The following is a 9976-nucleotide window of genomic DNA, read 5'->3' as shown; positions in this document are numbered from 1 at the left end:
GTGAACTCGCTCTTTGTGGGTGCACAAACTTCTTTTTGGAAAGACCTGGGTATTTATAACATTATGCTCTGCGGGTCGGTTGAGCACAAACCCTTACCTAGTCAGTCAATAACACGCACGTAGGGTTTGTGTTGTACTTGGATTCTTTCCTTGTTAAGTCAACTTCTTTTCCTTATAGAAGGCTTACTAATCCCTACAAATATGGCAAGGAATCTTTCATACTTGACCGTCAAGTTCTTTCCATAATTTTGAAAATACTAGTTGCTGTAGGACCTGTCCTGGAACATGTTCATGAACCTGTTTCATCCACCTAGTTCATCTGCCTCTGAATCTATGCACTGTCTGAGATAGAACATGTTCTCAAACCTGTCTCATCATGTAACGACCCAATCGGAGGGCCATGACGGGCACCCGGTGCTAACCCACCCGGGCACCTCTTATCGTACATTTTCATTCACATCTAGGTGAGCCACATGGCTTACTCATAATTTACATACATCAATAGTGCTAATCTCATTGGGCAACAATACATTTATATCATCGTCAATAACAATGCCCATATCCATATACACAAGCCGACGAGGCTATCAAAATGATATACAAAATATGAGCCGACAAGGCTACAAGACATCTAACCATACACAACTGTCTACGAGCCTCTAAGAAGAGTAGGTAACATAGTATAGGCTGGACAGGACCCCTCCATACCCATATGTATGTACACAAAAGAATAATACCCAAAAGCAGCAGCTCGGATGAAATGGAGCTCCTCATGCGATCCATCGAATAAGAAATCTATGGATCAAGCTTGTCTCTCTGTCCACCTGCGGGCATGACGCAGCGTCCACAAACAAGAGGACGTTAGTACGAATAATGTACTGAGTATGTAAAGCATAATCAACATCATAGTAGGAGCATAATAGACAGCGCAATAAATAACATAAGATGGGAGAATCAGGAGGTAATAGAGTCATTTGTACCTCTAGTGGCTTTCATCGTATCTACTTACTTGTCTTTTATAGTGACCTTCCATTTCTAATGCTTACTCGTGTACATACATACATATATATTCGTATTCGTATTCATATTCATATTCATACTCGTAACCATACCATATACATATCATACCCGACCATGAAGGTTCGGTGGTTTACATACCCGGCTATAACAAGGCTCGGTGAGTATACATACCTGGCCCTACCAAGGCTCAGTGTTGTCCGTACCCAACTGCAGTGGTGTGTACGCAATAGGTATCATACCCGATCATATAAGCTCGGTGTTACATAATAGTCATACATACTTAGACACGTATACATAAGAGCCCATAAGTATCATCAACATCGTTACCATCATCGTTTTCGTTACGTCTGTCCTTGGAGGATCAACTATCATATAAGAGGCGCAATGGAATCATGAAAGTATCGAGGATCGTGAGCTTTAGTAGCTTTAGAGATAGAATCATTTGGAGGACATTATAGAACTCATGAAAGGATATGTATACATATAGCCAAGGAACCATGCCTTATTGAAAGAAGGGTTAGCCTTACATACCTCTTCGTCTTCTTAACTATTTAACGTTCACCGTTGAAGCTTGAATAATCTACATTTAGAAGGATTCATACCATGGTTAAGCTTTAATGATACTCTTAAATTCAAATGTAATAATTCATGATCTAATGAAAATTGGGCAAAAGATTTCCCCTATTTCGTCAACTTCCACCATTTTACAAAACAACTCCCAACAACCATAATAACATCCATAATACACTCACAATATCATAATCAAGCAATCATATTCCATTAAACCTTAAAAATCTATCCGTGTGCTCAACTTATACCAATAACTCCACACCCATTTTAACACATTTTCATATAACGCTTCTTCATCACCATTATTACCTTCCATAACATGATTATATTCATATCATACTAAGAATCATGTCTCAATATAGGTTACTACTCATAAACATCCTAAAAGCTGCAATTAGACTTCATTTTCTACCTTCTTCTTCTACCCAAGTTTTGCTACAACCAAACATTCTCATTAACATGAAATAAGCATGGAAACTAACCTTTTTATCCCATAGAAACAAGCTTTGGAGCAGCTATCAACTTGTGCAAAAACCCTAGCTACAATGCCCAAGTATTTTCTTGAAATCTACCAACCCTAGGAAACCTTCTAACATATGAACACTTGATTCTTGCTCTTTAATCTTTATAATCTCTTGGGTTTGGGTAAAATATGTTGGGAGAAGGGTTTTGGAGCTTTAGAGAGTGTAGAAGAAATGTGGGAATGAAAAATGAGCAAGGGTCGTCCATGTTATAAAATAAAAATTCTAACCCGACCAGGACCGTATAATTTATACGGCCTATTATACGGGCCGTATAATTTATACGGTCCATATAATCAGGCCGTATAATACCACCACGACACACCCTTCTCTGGAACAAACCTACGGACCATTATACGGGCCGTATAATTTATACGGTCCGTACAAATGGTCGTACAACTGGAAAAATTTCAACTTTCGTTCTCGTCGACTCGTTTGACTTTCAATCCTCGTGGAACCTTCTTGACACTTATATAACACTTCATTAACCACATAATAGGCCCTACAGTAGCCCCTCAAGATATTTCTAAATAAACATTGGCTCAATTATAGCGGAAACCTTTCCAAACACGACTTACATTTCACTTCCTTCAACGAACTTAGGCTCATATATTCATATAAATTCAAACTCTCATAGTATACACTTTAAGCTATCTAATGCTTCCCTTAATCTCATAAGGATTTCATAATTACCTTAAGCTCACATTAGCCTATCCACAAGGCAACACATCTGGAATTTTTGAGGTGTAACACATCATCCCTTTCTCGTTCATACTTCTGACTTCTTCTTGGGTCTGCTTTTGGTATGGATGATGGAACATGTTGACAGACTTGTTTCATTGATCATTTGTAGCTCTGTGTCGGTCATGTCTTCAATCTTGACTTACTCTGATTTTGGCTAAACAATTTCTTTCTTCTAAAAATGTCTTCTGAGTCTGAGTTACTTCACCTCTCCTCACTGCTGAGTCATTCCTCCAGTGCATCTGATGACTCTTGGATATAGAACATGTTGTCGTGCTTGTTCCACTTTTACATTTAAACTACACTTTTGACTGAGTCATCTACTCTCCTTTGTGCTGCCTTGTTCAGTTGTTCTATTCAGTCCATCATTCTTCATTATATACACTAAACAACTCTGTGGCCAGGTCACCTCATTCTCTCCTTTTGGATTGTGCTTGTCTGCTTATCGGTTTCTGATGGAATGTTTTTGTAAGCCTAATTCATGTGCATTGCTTGCAAACTGTCTCTTTGTAGTAGATCATGTCGTTGAACTAGTTCCGTGCACGTTGCATTTTACTTATTCAGACATTACTCTTTGTTTTGAACTTTTGCTACATTCAACCAGATGTCTAGCTTTGTTCAATTCATTCTTGTGCATTCTCACATGTTTCTAGACCTGGTTTGTCTTCTTTAAGGTATCAATCATTGTTCACCTTTTGTTTATCGTGAAACTTTGTCAATCATCAAAACTCACATACGCATTAGTCTAGCTAATGCCAACACTTATGACTATACTTCTGTTGTTTAGTTCAGCTATCAGTATGTTTCAATTTCAATTAGTCAGTGTTTCATAGGCTTTTATGTTAGCCATGTTGGCTACGTTTTTACACGTCAGATTTATTCCGCATTTATGATTATTCAGTTAGACATTTCAGCAGCTCAGCATGCTTATATATTACATTCCGCATCAGTATATGTCCCATGTTGATTCAGCCAACCATGTGCTTCGCTCGGTCACATGCAATCAAGCACTGAGTGTTGTGTTATGGTCAAGCCATGGTTCGAGGCGTGACAGAAATTATTAGCTCTCAAAAATCCTAGGTTTAGAGTTCTTGGAAAGTCCTTTAAATCCTTGATGAAAACCTAGGATTTTAGAAATTTTAGGTGTTAAATAATGATGTTAATACAACATTTTATATTTGAAACTATGATGGAAATCTTACCTCGGGTAGTGGTGTAGAACCCTATCTAGTTTTCTCCCCAATATCTCTCAAAAGTTATAAAAAGGAATGACTTGCCTCTCTGCCCGACGACTTTTTTAAGTCAGTGTCCCTCCCCCCTCCCCCCAACCAACCCCAAACCCCACCCACAGTGCCACTGTACAGCGTCGCGGCACCTATGGTACTTTTTTTGGTCTAGGTGGTATGGCACCACTCCACAGTCCCTACGGCGCCCACGTTCATAGTTCATTTCTCTAACCGGACAGCCTTCAGGAAAACATCCATAATCTTTTGAAGAAATATGGAAACACCGAACTATTTGAAATGTTGGAGAGGAGACTTCAAGAGATTTAATTTATATAGGTCATAGCTCAATTTACTATACCTTGGGATATATAATCGTTTAAAGTTTGGACATGTGAACTAAAGGTCGTTTTCTTTCCTTAAACATTTTCAAGTTGTTCCAAGCTATCTCTTCCCTCTTGTAAATATCCATACAACCTTCCAAACATGAAATTTAGGCGTTATACATTTTCACAATTTTCAACATTCTTGTGCCCAACTTCGAGCTTGAGCGAGGACGTAATGCTTAGCAAAATTTTCCGGGGCATTACAATTTCTATATCAATAGTTCCAAAACAAACACGCCACTAAGTCATTTGATAAGTATATGTCCATAGGAATTACGTATAGTATATCACAAACTAGTGGAAATGATACCTTAATTACGTTTATATAATAAGAAAACATCAACCAAAAAAAAAATATATATATATATCCTTTATACTAATGTTCTCAATCAAAGCAAAATATATCAAAATTTCACTGACAGCTATACGATAAAAACTATCACTTGTCCAGTATAAATTTTCCTTTTCTCTTTGGTTTCTTGAAAAAAATTCCACTTTTCACACATGACTACTTAGTATTTACTCTAGAATTTTCCAGTTTTGTTTCAGAATGTATTGTATACGTTACTTTAATACTGCGTAATAAAGTTAAGCGTCAAAAAGTCAATTTATTTATCCTTCTAATTTTCATTTTCATCTAAATAAGGTCTCTAAAATTTCACCTCTTCAATTAAATATCCATCAACATACTGTCAATCTGTCATTTTTATTTGTTAAAGGTTACTGTCATTTACCTCTACTTTGTGAAGAAAGTAGTAAAGATACTAAGAGCCCGTTTGGATTGACTTATAGCTTAAAGTGTTTGCGCTAGTTTAAGCTAAAAAATAAGTTGGGTAGAAATTCAACTTATTTTTTTTTGGCTTATAATTTTTTTATATGTTTCGCTTTAGATAAACTAAGTTAAATGGGTTCAATTATTTTTTTGAACTTATTTTAAGACAAAATGATTTTTACTGGCCGTAGAACAAACACTCAAAAAATAAAAAATTTAAATGTTCAACTTATGCCCAATCCAAACGGGCTCTAATACAAACTGTTAAATCGGAGAGTATACTTTCTTGTTTTTCTTTTCTTTTCTTTTCTTTTCTTTTTTCTTCTTGGTTAGAAGACGCTACTTGAGGCTAAGTCATAAGGGCATTCTCGGAAACACGAAAAATAATTTGCTCACATCATTACCAGAGAGAAAATATGACATGTAGATCACAACCACGAGAAAGGTATCCAGAGCAATTGATTGAAGAGATAGAAAGGATTTGTCATTTTTCAAATTTAAAAAACGACAGTACGACTACAAGGCATGTTGATTATTTAACCTACATGAAACACAAAAATCACATATCGCACGACTTATAGCCTATTTGACCAAACTTAGCTGTAATATTCTCTTATTTTGTTCTTGGTCCCGCGGTAGAAATGGAACTTGCTCAAGCTTTGTTGTCTTATTAAATGGGGGGTTCGATTCCCCTTGAACACATATTATCTAGACTTCACTCGTGAGATTACACTATGTTGTTATTTCTTTACATCTGGAGTGTTTTTTGGGGAAAAAATGCCTTTGATTACGGGAGAATAGCAATTTATGTTTAGCTAATTAATTTGAAGGGCATCTTTGTCAATATTAAAGCAATATTTTGTGGTTAACCAATGTACTAAAAGTGCTTCTGGAGAAAATTATTTCTTTTTGCTTCTGAATCCAGTCTAATTAAGAACAGGTAGGGCTCGTTTGGTATGAGGGATAAGGATAAACAATCCCGGGATTATATTTGAGATGATTTTATCCCACGTTTGGTTTGGATAAAATTGCGGTATAACTAATCCCGGGATTAGTTATCCCGGGATTGTAGTGTTATTTTATCCTTGTGGGAGGGTGGAATAATTAATCCCAAGATAAATTATCCTGAGATAACTTGTTTCCAACCAAACGACCCCATCTTTTTCCCAAAAGCTTAGTCAAACCCCTCAATTTTCTTAAATAAGCAATTTTATGAAGAAAAAAAAATATGCAGTTTTAATTTCTAAAAGATTGGTCAAACAAGCTATTAGTCTTATTCGATTACTTTAATTTTAGGTGTAGATATTATTTTAAAAAAAAAAAAACACGCTCAAAATACTTAATATTACACGTAAATAACCTGAAAATTTATAAAAGGTAATTGGTTAAAATCGTTCAAACTACATTAATGTGTAAATATTTTTAACGCTATGAATGCATATAAATTCAAATTTATCCATATATCTAGTAGTCTAGTAAGTAGAAACCTATTTACAACGTTCGTCATACTCCCTGAAAAGATTGTTAAACTTCTTTTTGTGAATACTTTTCAACACTTGTCATAGTGTTTGACAGAGTTCTTTTTGTGAACTGCCTTGAGGTAATGGCCGGTTAATTATCTTCTCTCAGTTTTCAAATAATTCAAAAACTAAACATTATATTGGTAGGATTGAAGACGTACCATGTCCATGAATTGATAGACTTCTTTTTCTCGTTTCCAAGATATGCTTATTCTTTTTCTCCTTTGAAGAATAATATGGTTGATTGATAATAATATAAAGTTGTAAACTACTACTAATCTAAAAGAATAATGTAAACAAAAGTCTACATCTTGTCTTGGTAATACAGTTGCTATGTGAATGGGGTGTATATAGCTGTGTGTCCGAAGCAAGAGAAAAACCATGCAAATATTCTTGGATGTAATGAGTGACAGGATCCATCAGAATTTCCATCCATACTTGTCAAAAAAATGTACAGTAGTGGAAAAAGAAAGAAAATGATAAGCCTCTCAAATCCTGCCAAATCGAATTCCAATAGATGCAATTGTCTACTCACAGACTCCCCTTCCCTGCAAAGAAAGCTAAGCTAGGAAGAAATTATCAATATATATATATATCGTAGTCTTATTCAGAGGCGAATTCAGGATTTTAAGAGAATAGGTGTACCATAAAAAAATTTATAGTGACAACAACTTGGCAAGCAAAAGATAATTAATTACATTATCACAAAAAACATCATCAATTTACAATTGTATTTGACGAGGCTTCTATTTTGAAAATGATCCATTATCCCTTGTAAATTCATAATAAAATAGAGGAAATCACATCCCTTTCGCGTTCAAAAATAAGAGAATCGGACCTTTTTTTGCATTAAAAATAGAGGAATCATACCTTGCAAATTTATAATAAAATAGAGGAATCACACCCCTTTTGCATTCAATAATAAGGGAATCACACCCTTGCAAATTTATAATAATTAAAATAGAGGAATCACACCCCTTTCGCATTTAAAATTATAGAGAAATGTTCATTACCAAGCTCAAAAAATAGCGCAAATGCAATCTCAGGTCCAAAACTTCACGGCCACAGTGCAAATGCTACTTCCTCTTCGAAACAAAATGATGACTCCAACCTGGAAATCAAATTTACTAAAACCCATAAACATCAAAATTCAGAAACTCAATATAACCAAGAAATACTAAAACTCACAACACCGAAATTCAAAAGAACCAAGAAATTCTCAAAACTCATAAATCCCAAAATTCAGAAACTCAAGAGAACCAACAAAATCCAGAAACTCAAATTCAAAAATCAATAAAAAAGACCAAAAGGGTGTTCGAAATTCGAATCAAGATCGACTTACCCCATAGCGGGGTTCTGCTTTTGGATGATAAAGACTTACCCCATAAAGAAAGGAGAAAGAATAAATTTTGGTTGATGCTGCTGTTCAGCATGTTCTGCGTTTTTTGGTTGTTCGCATTCTGCGTACAAGTATTTTGCTTTTGTGTAATTAGAAATATAAAAAAAAAAAAAAATGCATCATTCAGTCTCTTTTGATCATGGGCTCCTTCAGATAATACTAGACATATTTTAAGAATTATGCACATAATATACCGAGTTTAGTCGGGTTAACATGGGTTCACGTGACCCAATATTTGCACATAAATTTGCCATAGGTCGTATTACTTAGCCGTACATATGTTGGTTGTGAAACACAAGGAGAAAATTGTGCACTTTTTAAATTATTAGCCGAATAAGGACGCCTCAAGCTAGAAGGACGCCTGAGAGTCTACGCCTGATGAAATATTTTTAAGAACACCTCAATCTAGAATTTTTGTGATAACACTTCAACAGTTTTACAACAGTCAAGAGAAAACTGATCATCGGTATCAAATATTTTCATGTCCTATTCTTCAAGAAAAGTTGAGGTTGTGGAGGGGAAGGATTCAAAACTTAAACAATATGAATTCGAATTTCAAAATTTTGCCACAACTCATTTGATTTACTAAACCGTAAATCTATTATAAATACTTATTTAGTGAAATGTTTAACACATTCAACTATGTGACTATTTCATTAAGTTTTTAGAAAAAGTACACATGCCTCCTAAAATTTATTGGGTTCGGATAATCAAATGAAAATAGAAAGATTAAAATAATTGTAAATATGAGCCATTATAACACTTCTGACCATGTAATCGGAAGTGGTAACATACAGGTGAAGAACTAAAGAACTAAACCAAAAAACTACGATGTCCTAACATTAATTTGCAAATTCTTGGAGTAAAGATTATAAATATTGAAGTTAAAATTATTAAAAAGAACTGTGAAAAACACCAAATTTCTCCTAAAAGCATTGGTTGGCCTCTAATAAAGTTCAATTTTTTGTGAAACTTAAGGCTTAGACCCTGTTTGGCTAAACTGTAAAAAATTACTTATTTTGAGAAAATCTTTGTCAAAATAGTTTTTTAGAATAGTATTTCCAATAAAAAGTAATATGTGTTTGACTAATTCATTAACAAAATATTTTTTAATAGTCGATAAGTAGATTGTGTTTGATCAATCTTTTCAAAAAGTAATTTTGAGTGTTACTTTATGAAATAGACATGGTGAAAACCCAAAAGAAAGAAGAGAAGAAAATGTATTTAATTGAATGATATATGTGTTAAATTAATGATGGAATAGTTTGGTAAATATAAATTTATGATAAGAATATTTTTATCTTGAAAATACTGACTTTTGCTTCTACTTCTTAGAAAAAAATAAAATTTTGTTGCTTCCTCCTAAAAGTAGAGGGTGCCTTTTTGTTGGTCAACCACCTCAAATCTAAAATAAAAAAATTTAGCTTTCAAGAAACTTGGCCACACAGACCATTATTCCCAAAACGGTATATCAGCATTGTGAAAATATGAGTTAAGTAATAAATCATTAATATATGATAATGGCTAGTTTTTATCATAATAATGGCTTATTTTTTGGTTATATTGGAATAATTTATTAATTAACTTAGAAGATGAGTTTCTGAAGTTTTGAAATATTGGTCAAAATCAGTTTTTCAAGTAATTATTTCACATATAAAATTTTAACTTTTTTTCTGAGTGAAATGCATGTCAAACATCATTTCAACTTTCAAGTACGATTTTTCAATTTCAACTTCAAAAACTCTCTTTTTTAAGTTTTCAGCCAAATTATGTCTGAACACTTACTTGCAACTTATAAGTTCATTTAATCCTCAACTTAGTATT

General features: G+C 34.2%; 1 long non-coding RNA gene across 1 annotated transcript; it reads right to left on the bottom strand.

Annotated features, from left to right (window-relative positions):
- Window positions 1-6918: 6918 nt before the first annotated feature.
- On the bottom strand, window positions 6919-8261 carry LOC132054941 (uncharacterized). The gene is made up of 3 exons (XR_009414425.1): window positions 8096-8261; window positions 7767-7864; window positions 6919-7313 (listed from the first exon to the last, which is right to left on the bottom strand). It is a non-coding gene; the product is annotated as an uncharacterized LOC132054941 (long non-coding RNA).
- Between the last annotated feature and the right edge of the window lie 1715 nt (window positions 8262-9976).

Source organism: Lycium ferocissimum, chromosome 4 (genome assembly GCF_029784015.1).
Source record: "Lycium ferocissimum isolate CSIRO_LF1 chromosome 4, AGI_CSIRO_Lferr_CH_V1, whole genome shotgun sequence".
Taxonomy (NCBI): Eukaryota; Viridiplantae; Streptophyta; class Magnoliopsida; order Solanales; family Solanaceae; genus Lycium; species Lycium ferocissimum.
Note: the sequence above shows the minus strand (reverse complement) of the source record. Positions and strands in the feature narration are given on the sequence as shown.